The sequence below is a fragment of the Artibeus jamaicensis genome, unplaced genomic scaffold, assembly GCF_021234435.1.
Source record: "Artibeus jamaicensis isolate MK-2021 breed Jamaican fruit bat unplaced genomic scaffold, CSHL_Jam_final contig_515, whole genome shotgun sequence".
In the NCBI taxonomy this organism is placed as follows: Eukaryota; Metazoa; Chordata; class Mammalia; order Chiroptera; family Phyllostomidae; genus Artibeus; species Artibeus jamaicensis.
The window spans coordinates 116,704-129,266 of record NW_026521869.1 but is presented as its reverse complement, the minus strand read 5'-3'; the positions used below and the strand labels follow the sequence as shown (position 1 = coordinate 129,266).

Here is a 12,563-nt window from a genome sequence, read left to right as displayed (position 1 = left end):
TTGCAATCCCTCCCACTTTGGTCTTCTTTCTCAAAATTGCAGCAGCTATTTGGGGACGTTTATGGTTCCATATAAATTTTTGAAGTGTTTGTTCTATGTCTGTGAAATATGCCCTTGGTATTTTAATAGGTATTGCATTGAATCTGTATATTGCTTTGGGTAGTATGAACATTTTGATGATGTTAATTCTTTCAATCCATGAACATGGTATGTTTTCCATTTGTTCGTGTCTCCCTTGATTTCTTTCTTCAGTCTTGTGTACTTTTCTGCATATAGGTCTTTTACCTCCTTGGTTAGGTTTATTCCTAGGTATTTTATTTTTCTCTTTGCTGTATTGAATGGGATATTTTTTCTTATTTTTGCTTCTATTGCTTCATTGTTGATGTACAAAAATGCCTTTGATTTATTTTTTAAATATTTTATTTATTCATTTCAGAGAGATGGAGAAGGGAGGGAGAAACAGAGGGAGTGAAACATCACTGTATGGTTTCCTTTAGTACACCCCATCCTGGGGATATGGCCTGCAACCCAGGCATGTGCCCTGATTGGGGATCAAACTTGTGATGCTTTGGTTCACAGGCCTGCACTCAATCCACTGAGCTACAACAGCCAGGGCCTGATTTCTGAATACTGACTTTTTATCCCCCCTGTTTTGCCAAATTCATTTATTAGGTAGAGCAGTTTCTGGTTGGAGTCTATAGGATTTTCCATGTACACTATCATGTCATCTGCAAACAGTGACAGTTTTGTTTCCTCCTTTCTGATTTGGATGCCTTTTATTTCCTTTTCTTGTCTGATCACTGTGGCTAAAACTTCCCATACTATATTGAGTAGAAGTGGTGAAAGTGGACAACCTTGTCTTGTTCCTGATCTTAGTGGAAAAAATTTTAGTTTTTGCCCATTGAGTATGATGTTGGCTGCAGGTCTCTCATATATGACCTTTATTATGTTGAGGAATGCTCCCTTTATTTCCACTTTGCTGAGTGTTTTTATCATAAATGGGTGCTGTACCTTGTCAAATGCTTTTATCGCATTTATTGCTATGATCATGTGATTTTTGTCTTTGCTTTGTTTATGTGATGTATTATATTTGCTGACTTTTAAATACTGAACCATCCTTGCATTCCTGGATGAATCCCATTTGGTCATGGTGTATGATATCTGTAATGTATTGTTGAATGCAGTTTGCCAACATTTTGTTGAGGATTATAGCATCTATGTTCATCAGTGGTATTGGCCTGAAGATTTCTTTCTTTGTTGTGTCTTTATCTGGTTTTGGGATTAGGATGATTCTGGCTTCATCAAAAAAGTTTGGGAGTCTTCCATCACTTTGGATTTTTTGGGAATAATCTGTGGAGGATAGGGGCTAGCTCTTCCTTAAATGCTGTGTAGAATTCTCCTGTGAAACCATCTGGTCCAGGGCTTTTGTGTGTCGGGATTTTTAGCTGTTGTTGCTACTGCTTCAATTTCATCTGGTGTTATCAGTCTGTTCAGGCATACTGCTTCTTCTTCATTGAGTTTTGGAAGATTATATTTTCCTAGAAATTTGTCCATTTCACCTAGGCTTTCAAATTTCTTGGCATACAGTTCTTCACCATAATTTCTTACAGTGCTTTGTATTTCTGTGGTGTCAGTTGTAGTCTCTCCTCTTTCATTTCTGATTGTGTTTATTTGTGTCCTCTCTCTTCTTTTCTTGATGAGCCTGCTTAAAGGCTTGTTGCTTTTGTTTATCTTTTCAAAGAACCAGCTCCTGGATTCATTGATCCTTAGAATTGTGCTTTTGGTCTCTATGTCATTTAATTTTGCTCTGATCTTGGTTATTTCCTTCCTCCTACTTGCTCTGGGCTGTCTTTGTTGTTCCTCAAGTTCTTGTAGGTGTAGGGTTAAGTTGTTTGTTTGAAATGTTTCTATCTTTTTTAGGTAGGCCTGTATTGCTATGAACTTCCCTCTCAGGACTGCCTTTGCTGTGTCCCATAAATTTTGAGTTGCTGTGAGTTCATTTTTGTTTGTTTCCAGAAAGTTCATTTCTTCCCCCATTTCATTCTTTTTTAAAATATTTTTATTTGTTTTTAGAGAGAAGGGAATGAAAGAAGAAAGAGTGGGAGAGAAACATCAATGTGTGGTTGCCTCTCATGTGTCCCTTACTGGGGACCTGGCCTGCAACCCAGGCATGTGCCCTGACTGGGAATCAAACCAGCAACCCTTTGCTTCACAGGCCCGTGCTCAATCCACTGAGCCACAGCAGCCAGGGCCCCAATTTCATTCTTGATCCATTCATTGTTTAATAGCATGCTATTCAATCTCCATGATTTTGAGTGTTTTGGATTTTTTCCCTTGGGGTCAGTTTCTAGTTTCAGTCACTTGTGGTCAGAGAAAATGTTTGGTATGTTTTCAATTTTGTTGAATTTGTTGAGGCTTCTTATGTGTCCTATCATGTGGTCTATCTTCCAAAGTGTTCCTTGCTCATTTGAAAAGAATGTGTATTTAGCTTCTTTGGGATGAAGGGCTCTCTCTATATATATCAGTTAAGTCCATTTCATCTCTAGGGCATTGTCCAGTGCCACAATACCATCACCGATATTTTGTTTGGAAGATCTGTCTGTTTTTGACAGTGAAGTGTTAAAACCCCCTACTATAATTGTGTTGCTGTCAATATCTTTCTTGAAGTCCTCTAAGATTTTCTTGATATATTTGGGTACTCCTACATCTGGTGCATATATATTTATAATGTTTATGTCTTCTTGGTGTATTCTTCCCTTGAGTATTATGAAGTGACCTTCTGTGTCTCTCTTTATGGCCCTTGTTTTGAAGTCTATTTTGTCTGATATGAGTGTTGCTACCCCAGCTTTCCTGTCTGTTTGTTTGGAAAATTTGTTTCCAGCCTTTCACTTTTAGTCTATGTAGGTCTTTTGCCCTGAGGTGGGTCTCTTGTAAGCAGCATATGTGTGGGTCATGCTTTGTTATCCATTCAGCTATTCTATGTCTTTTGATTGGGGCATTTAATCCATTTACATTTAAGGCTATTATTGTTAGGTGCTTATTCATTGCCATTTTTGTACCTGTGTTCCTCTCTGTCTCTCTCTTTTCCTTTCTTTCTTTAAAGCAGTCCTTTTAGTATTTCTTGTAGGGCTGGTTTGGTGGAGGCATATTCTTTTAGAGTTCTTTTGTCTTAGAAGCTCTTTATTTGGCCTTCTATCTTGATTGAGAGCCTTGCTGGGTAAAGTAGCCTTGTTTGCAGGCCTCTGTTTCTCATTGCTTGGAATATTTCTTGCTATTCTCTCCTTTCTTGTGCATTTCCATTGAGAAGTTAGCAGCTATCCTTATTGGGGCTCCCTTGTATGTTACTTCCTTTTTTTCTCTAGCTGCCTTTAAGGTTCTCTCTTTGTCTTGGAATTTTACCATTTTAGTTATGATGTGTTTTGAAGTGGGCCTCCTTGGGTTCCTCTTGATTGGGACTCTGTGTGTTTCCTGGATTTGTGTGACTTTTTCTCTCATCGAATTAGGGAGATGAGAGTAAAGGATAGTAAATAGGTGTAGTGTGTGAGAGAATAGAGTTAACCACTACGGTAATAGAGTTCAGAAAACTGTGGAGTTAGCTAAGATCTTGGGAGGGGGTGGTAATGTGAAGTATTTACAATTGTATGGTACAGCTATTATTTACAATAATATTGGAGCAACAGTCATATGACAGAATCTATGTGATCTGGATAATATGAATAGCGGGTATAGAACTTTGAGTAGTGTGCTAAAGGAACACAACTCATGTGAAGGATAATAAATTAGCAATACGCTGTGGAAGAGAGAACAGGGAAAACCTGTCAAATGATACAATATAATGAGCCAAGCTTAGAAGACTATACAGAAATAAGAGGTGTACAAAAAATACTATTAAAATAAAAGGTGTAAGAATAATGAAAAAGTAATAAAATATCCAGTAGCTTGTAGTTTCTCTGCAATAGCAAAATGAAATTTGTCTCACTGTTTCCACTGTTGGGATGCCCTTCTTTGGGTCCAACTCTTGGCCTTTCACAGTTCCAAGTTTTTTGTCACACATGTGAGTATTAAAAAAAGGCAGGAGAAATAAGGAAGAACAGATACAATTGGAAAGAAAGAAAGGAGGAATAAAACAAGAATGGAAAGAAGGAAGGAAGGAAGGAAGGAAGGAAGGAAGGAAGGAAGGAAGGAAGGAAGGCAGGCATTGAAAGATAAACAACAATAAAAATTTTTTTAAAAAGATATAAAAGAAAAAACTACCTCCTGTTGGTTTCAAACTGACCAGAGAAGTTTTTCTGGTCTTGCTGGCTGCATTAGGCTAAAAGGTGAATGGTGTGGCCTTTCTTGTGTACTCAGCCAGTCTTGCAAGCACTCTCCCAAGCACTCTCCCAATAGCTTGTCTGGCACCTCTCCCTAGCGCCCCAGGTGGGGGATCCAGATCTTCTTTATAGCGGTGGGTTGGGGTGCGAATGGGTGTGCACTGGCCAGCGTGCCTGGGACCAGAGGGCTTGGGCATGAACCCTTTATCAGTGCTGTAGGATAACATAGGGACCTCCTCAAACCTCAGGATTGCTGCCCAACTTGCTGGGGAGTAGGCCGAGTGGCTGTCACAGGAGAATCCCCCAGACAGTTTTACTTTTTGAGAAGCCTGCCTCCTCAGTACATTCCAATTCTCCAACTAGACCGGTGACTATCTGGGTCAGTGCTCGTCACTGCGGGGCTCTCAACTCTCCCAAGCCGGGACCACTGACTCCATGGGTGATCACGGCCCTTGTTTGTTTGCCTTTTTGTCCCTATTTCCCTCTCTGCAACTTCAAGCAACAAGGTCTCTCCTGCTGCTCAAACCCTGCTTGGCCAGGGATGGAGGGAGGAGTTGACCTGGTTCTCTCCCAAGGATTCTGTGGCAGTCCCATGGCTCCCAAAGTCTGTGGTAGACTCAGCGCCTGGTGCCAGGCACCCGGCTCCAAGTGCTGGCATGGGGCTACAGCAGCATCTCCATTCTGGTCTCTGGGACCTTATTGTCCTGGAGTAGTCTCCTTACCTTCTGGTTTTTCAGTGTCCGATACAATTTCTTATCTCTTATTTTTGCATATGCTGTTTGGCTGTTCCTTTGTAGATCAGCCAGGTTTTTCTCCTGTGTGTAGGGGAAAGTGGAATCTGCTTCCTCCTACTCCATTGCCATCTTCCCCTAAGTAACTATTTGAAAAGAAAAAAAAGTTCAGGTTTTAAATTTTTTTTAAATTTTTTTTATTGATTATGCTGTTACAGTTGTTCTATTCCCCCTTTCATTCCCCTCCACCCTACCCCCCCATTCCCACCATTAACCCCCCTTTAGTTTATGACCATGTGTCTCAAGTCCTTTAGATTCTATATTTCCCATGCTATTCTTGCCCCCCCATCTATTTTCTATCTACTGTCTATGCTACTTATTTTCTGTACCTTCTCCCCCCTTCTCCTCCTCCCACTCCCCTATTGCTAACCCTCCTTGAGATCTTCATTTCTATGTTTCCACTCCTGATCTAGCTGTCCTTTTAGTTTGCTTTTGTTTTAGGTGTGGTTGTTAATAACTGTGAGTTTGTTGTCCTTTCACTGTTCATGTTTTTTATCTTCTTTTTCTTAGATTAGTCTCTTTAACATTTCATATAATAAGGGCTTGGTGATGATGAACTCCTTGAATTTGATCTGATCTGAGAAGCACTTTATCTGTCCTTCCATTCTAAATGAAAGTTTTGCTGGATAGAGCAATCTTGGTTGTAGGTCTTTGGATTTCATGACTTGGAATACCTCTTTCCAGCCCCTTCTTGCCTGTAAGGTCTCTTTTGAGAAATCTGCTGACAGTCTGATGGGGACTCCTTTGTAGGTGACTGTCCCCTTATCTCTTGCTGCTTCTAGAAATCTCTCCTTCATTTTAATTTTGGCTAATGTAATTATGATGTGCCTTGGTGTGTTCCTTCTTGGGTCCAACTTCTTTGGTACTCTCTGAGCTTCCTGGATTTCCTGGAGGTCTATTTCCTTTGCCAGATTGGGGAAATTCCCCTTTATTATTTGTTCAAATAAGTTTTCCACTGGTGGCTGTGCCTCTCCCCCTTCTGGTACCCCTATAATTCGGATGTTGGAGCATTTAAAGATGTCCTGGAGGTTCCTAAGATTCTCCTCATTTCTTTGAAATCTTGCTTCTTGACTCTTTTCTGTTTGGCCATTATTTGCTTTCTTCTGGTCCACTCCATTGATTTGAGTCCCAGTTTCCTTTTCATTGCTATTGGTGTCCTGTGCAATTCCATTCATTTCATTTAGTTTTGCCTTCATATATTTGTCTAATTTGTGGCTATAATCAACCAGTTCTGTGAGGATCCTGATCACCAATGTTTTAAACTGTGCGTCTGAGAGTTTTGCTATTTCTTCATCACTTAGATCTATAGGTTCTGGGGCTTTGAGATCTTCTTGTGCCATTTTTGGTCTGTTCGCACCCTTTAAGTGTGAGAAGCGGCACCTTGGACTCCCAGGTCGCTGGGTTGTGATGCTGTATGTGGGGGTGTGGTCCGAGCGGGGAGATGGTGGCCCCCTCTGCTGTTTCACGCCGTTGGGTGAGGAGGAGCACCTAAGGTGGTTCACCTGGGCCGGGCCACTCAGAGTCGCTGGGTTATGACGCTGCATGTGGAGGTGGGGTCAGAGCAGGGAAATGGCGGCGCCCTCTGCTGCTGCTTGCCGTCTGCTGCTGCTCGCCGCAGGGACCCGCCGGTCCCCAGTCCAACCAGTCCACCTGCGCACTAATGCTCGACCACAGTCAATACGCAGCCCCGCTCCCCCGCTGTCTCCTCCGCGGTTGCTTGCCTGGTTGCTCTCTCGGTTGCTCACTAGGTCCAACCCCGTGCCTGGATTCTGTCTGACCGAGTCCTCCTGTGCAACCCTGCTTCACCAGCCTCTGGTTTTGCCCCTTACTGGTCAGGCTGAAGAATTTGTTGTTAATGGACTTCCGAAAAGTTCAATTTTCTGTGTTCTGGCTGTGTTTTCTGTTGCTAATATTTAGTTATCTCTAAACTTGGTTGTGTGAGAAGGCACGGTACATCCACCTATGCCTCCATCTTGGCAGAAGTCAGGTTTTAAATTTAATGTAACTTACAAATAAGAATTTTAAAATGTTAATTAAGAGTATTAAGTCTTTTACTGCCCAGAAATAGCTCCTGCATATTTTAGTTGGAAGAGGGGGCCATGTAAATGTCATCTTTTTGACGGAGCTATTAAATGGTTTTAAGGTGCCCATCTGCATGTTAATATGGTATTGAAACAAAAGACTTCATTTTAAGGAAGAAATGAGTTCACACTGTGGTGTATATCTTAGAAATGTAAAACAATCTCTTGTAAAGCACAGACATTTAATCAGTTTTTCCCCTTAATTCTGCATGGTACTTTTAAATCACCTTAGATGTTGATTACCAATATTCCAGAGTCTGTAGGAATCCCAATACTATTTCATTTTCTCCTCCTTTTTTATCAGAATGTAATGTGTCTCAATATCCAGATTTTACAAATTTCTTATGAGAGGAATTGAAATGGAATATTTATCTAGTTTTTTTTAACAAAATTGTATCTGATCTAGAAAATATGGAAGGAAAAATCCTCAAGTTTTGCACAAAATATGTGAAGACACTGTGCTAATATTTGTCTTGAATATATTTTGTAAATTGAGCTGAGCATTTTCAGGGGTGCTGCAAACCCACACACTGCTCACAAGCCTAATGCTGTGTCCAACACACAGAGGACATGAGAGACCAGAGGTAGTGTCTCCATCCATAGCAGCATTCTTCTTCACATTTAATCTGTGCGGTTTCCACACTGGAGTGATTTGAATAGCTTGGATTCTGGAAGTATCTCCAGCTGAAATGCTTATAGTATTAACTTGCTATATGGAGTCCCTTTTGTTTCTTTCTGCCAATGCTGCTTGCCAATTTTAACAACTACAGCAGATTTTATTATTCAAACAGAACCAGATGGAACTTCAGTTCAAAGAACATACCAAAATTAAATATTTATTTTTTAATTAGTTACTTCTAATTTATGCAAAAAGAGTTAACACGAGAGTGAGATAATGTGCCATGCACCCAGGCACAACGAAGCCCATGCAAACATTGTCTTCTTTTATCAGCCGAAAAGACAAAGGTTAGCCCTTTTTTGAGGACTTCATTTTTCTTGTCATTCTTCTGCTGTCAGCACTGTGGCAGTCGGGGAAGCAAACCTTTCTTTCCATTGCATCTGTTCCAGCCTTATCCACTTAACAGTGGCTCCTGTATTCTGACAGGAAAATTCATCTGTTCATTCACTTGGGACAGCTGTACTATCAGGATAGGCTTTGTTGCAATCAAGATTTTGTTTGCCCCCAGGAAAATGCTTTCCTGTAATTTAATTATGGAAAAAACATTTAAGTCATGCAACTAAAACTAGAAAAGGAAATTAGTGAGGTTCTTCTTGAATTGCATTTTTCTTGTACTTGAGTATTTTGATTATTTATCAACATTGTAAATGTCTCCGCACTATCTTTTGCTAAAAATGTTTCATCATTTCTATCTTGTTTTTCTACAGCATAACTGAAGCATTTGCAACATTTTGCTTTGCAATAGCCAGTGTACATTTTAAACTAATACTCAAAAGTAATCATAAATGATTTCTTGTTCTTTATAATTTTATAAAAATATTTAATTTCCAGCCCTGGCTGGTGTAGCTCAGTGGATTGAGCATGGGCCTGTGGACCAAACAACCATGGTTCGATTCCCAGTCAGGGCACATGCCTGGGTTGCAGGCCAGTTCCCAGAACCATGGTTCGATTCCCAGTCAGGGCACATGCCTGGGTTGCAGGCCAGTTCCCAGCAGGGGATGCACGAGAGGCAACCACACATTGATATTTCTCTCCCTCTCTCCTTCCCTTCCCCTCTGAAGATAAATAAATAAAATCTTTTTAAAATATTTAATTTCCAAAAAGAATAACTATAACATTTAATTATTTCTTATTAAAAATTGTAAATTATCTTTTTATAATTGCTGCTTTTACAGTATGAATTGGGGAACAGCAGGAGTTGTAAAGACTCATGCATGGGCCACAAATCTGGTCTGGGGGAAGTCTTGGTGAGTTATGTGGCTCTGTGTGAGGTGCACACATCACTTTCTTACTTGGTTGTTTGTCCATAAAACTTTCCTTGTATTATTGTTATAAGAATTAAAAGAAATAGTGCATGTAAATTTAGCCCTTAATAAAATGCCTGACACAGAGGTGTTGCTCCATGAAGTTCTTATTAATAAGAATAGTTACCTTTAGCTATCAGTATTTTTCTATGTAGTACAATATTAGTGAAAAATACATGAAGAGGTAATTATGTCACTGAATATAAAGTGGTTATATTTTTATTGGTAACTATAAATAGCTCAAGACTGAGGCTAATACAAAGTAATATTGAATATAAGCTGTAATTGAAAAATAAAATTGAAAAACAAAGTCCAAGATCTAAGTTAAGCAATGTAATGGTCAGGTGCTGTGAATTCAGCTGATCCTAGGACACCATCGGTTTAAATGTGTATGCTGGTCAGAAAACATGTGGTATCTAAGGAAATGGGACAACTGCTCAAAAATATTTTCTTTAGCTTGTAGAGTCTAGTGATGAATTTAACAGCTCTTTGAGTTATCAGAGACACTCTAAAAAAATCTGACACACTCCTCCTACCAAAATAAATATTTTTCCTGTTTTTAATCAGATCTCAGTTCTTTGTCCTTTATTATTATTTTTTTTAGGTTTTTGCATTAACCTGCCTCAAGAATGTCAAAAGCTGGTAACCACTCCCTTGTCAGTCTACCTCACTGGGCAGTATTTTTGAGCAATACAGATACTAATTTTATAAATGAGACTTTCTACAGAATTACATTACCAATAGCTATTTATATATTATTATAGGAAGCAACAATATTCATATCTTGGCTCAGAGGATACATACTAGTGCCTAAAAAACAGTGTGCAAAGGTTTGCTATGTGATTTGCTACACAATGCTAAAAAGAAGGCTTTGTCCTCAAGTGGTTTCCAGTAAAATGTGTGCCTCTCCTGACTTCTCTTTATCTGGGAAATGTGTTTCCTGTCTTTATTACAGCAATGTCATGGCCTTATAAGCACATGTGAATTCTACCTGTAGACATCTCACAAAAATGCATAAGTCAAGAGCATGATTATAACACACACCGTGGGCTTCTTCACCCGAAGAAGTTCCTGGGACACCCCCTCCTGCTCCCTAGAATTAGGTGAAGACAGCTATTTTCTTCTAATGGTGTGCCTTCCTCCCAAAATAAAACTTGGTCTTTTCCCTTCTGTATCTGATGTCTAGCAATATCTTCTTCTTGTGAGTGGAGCACAGTGAAAGTAAGATGTGGGTAGACATTCTACTGGCAGTATTGAAATTTTATATTGGAAACAGGATGTCATATTAGGTCACGTCTACTGTTTCTGCTACATAATCTAACTCAAAGAGTGGCCACTAGAATTCAAAGGGAGTTTGGTTAACTTCTGTAAAACAATGAACATACCATCAGATAAGTACCAGATGCTTGACACACACAGGGAGTGAAATATTCAACAATTTTAATGAATGCATTTGATGTACAGATCTGTGTACACTCACTCCCATCATCACATTCCCTCACCATTACTCATTTTTTTATTTTTTAAGGATTTTTACTTATTTATTTTCAGAGAGACAGGAAGGAAAAAAGGGGAGAGAAACATCAATGCATGGTTGCCTGCCACACACCCCCTACTGAGGACCTAGTCTGCAACCCAGGCATGTGACCTGACTGGGAATTAAACCCACGGCCCTTTGATTCCCAGGCCAGTGCTCAATTCACTGAGCCACACCAGCCAGGGCCTTCACCATTACTCTTAATGGTGAACAGAAGTACAGCAAACTCAGATGTAAAATCACATCCATCTCCTAATTAAAAATAAAGCAGCTGTGAAATAATGATATTCTTTTTTTTTGAAGATTTTATTTATTTATCTTTAGAGGGGAGGGGAAGGAGAGAGGGAGAGAAATATCAATGTATGGTTGCCTCTCATGTGTCCCCTGCTGGGAACTGGCCTGCAACCCAGGCATGTGCCCTGACTGGGAATCAAACCGTGATACTCTGGTTCACAGGCCCATGCTCAATCCACTGAGCTACACCAGCCAGGGCAAATAAAGATATTCTTTCAAAATAAAAAAACACTGATTGGACAGACCATAACTGATTGGATTTAAGGAAAGAAGCTTATTTACTTATGTATTTTGTGTGTCTAAAATTTTATGGAAAGAAAGGCAGTATCCTTAGAACAATGAACCCCCAAACACAGAGAGGGGCATTGTAGAACTGCTCCATTGTCTCTTTGTCTTTCCAGCTGCCTGTCCTGAGTCATCAATTGTGTCTATTAGAATGTGAGATTATTGGGACATTCTCAGTTAGGACATTCCCCATAGGTACTGAGGGAGAAAGGGCTTAAAAGAACATCCCCAGCATTGTCAATGAGAGTTCCCACAGTGCTGGCAAGGCTGTCTTGTTAGCATTCTGGGAACCTTCTAATTTTAACTGCAATGATCCCCAGCTCTAATAATTTTGTGAGGTTGTCATTCATCCATACTAAATCCAGTGGCAGTAACGTTAGGAAGAAAAATTAAATGAAATGTCAAGTATCCCATTGTGGTAAATAGGAGAATCTGCAGAGTTTTATATAGCACAACAGGAAACTTTATGCACTTACAAGGGACGGTTGCTAATGCATTTCACTGCAGCCCCAAACCTACAGAAGCCCCTTCACATGGGACACTTCTCCTGGACCCCAAGAGGGGAGCAAATTTTTAAAAAGATTTCATTTAAATGAAATCTAAATGATTGAAAAAAGAAAACATATTTCTTTTTTAAAGATTTTATTTATTTATCTTTAGATGGGAAGGGAAGGAGAGAGGGAGAGAAACATCAATGTATGGTTGCTTCTAGTGCGGCCCCTGCAGGGAACTGGCCTGCAACCCAGGCATGCGCCCTGACTGGGAATCAAACCGCGATCCTCTGGTTCGCAGACTCGCGTTCAATCCACTGAGCTACACCAACCAGGGCAGAAAGCATATTTCTTTTTATGAGTGATTCATGCATATGCTTTGGAGAACTTCTTATCTGAGACTTTGGGTGCTTCCTGTGGCTACTTAAATTTCAATCAATTGCTCCTTTTAATTCAGCTCTTTCTAGCGCTTAGAATTCTCTAGTTAACAACCAGTTAGCTTCTTTCCTACCTGTTAAGTAAATTTTATTCTAAAAACAAAATTTATAAAGCAGGAATAGGACAGCCAGGAAATAAAGTTATAGTTGTTTCAAATCAGTCTAAGCTAAATATGCACTCTTGGGAATTTAATCATTTTCAGGCTGAAAAGTCATTTGTAAGTTTGACAGGAAGAGTTTATTTACATAGCTTTGCTCCATACTCCCTTGGATATCAAGATTTTAAGAGCCCTTCAACTTGAAAGTGGTGGTGCCACTGGACATGACTCAGTGGATAGTGAGTAACACACT

The 12,563-nt window shown here is 39.8% G+C and overlaps 1 protein-coding gene across 5 annotated transcripts in view; it reads left to right on the top strand.

The window, feature by feature from the left end:
* NRP1 (neuropilin 1) overlaps nt 1-12,563 on the top strand; it is a 199,200-nt gene that overhangs the window by 120,256 nt on the left and 66,381 nt on the right. The window lies entirely within an intron of this gene.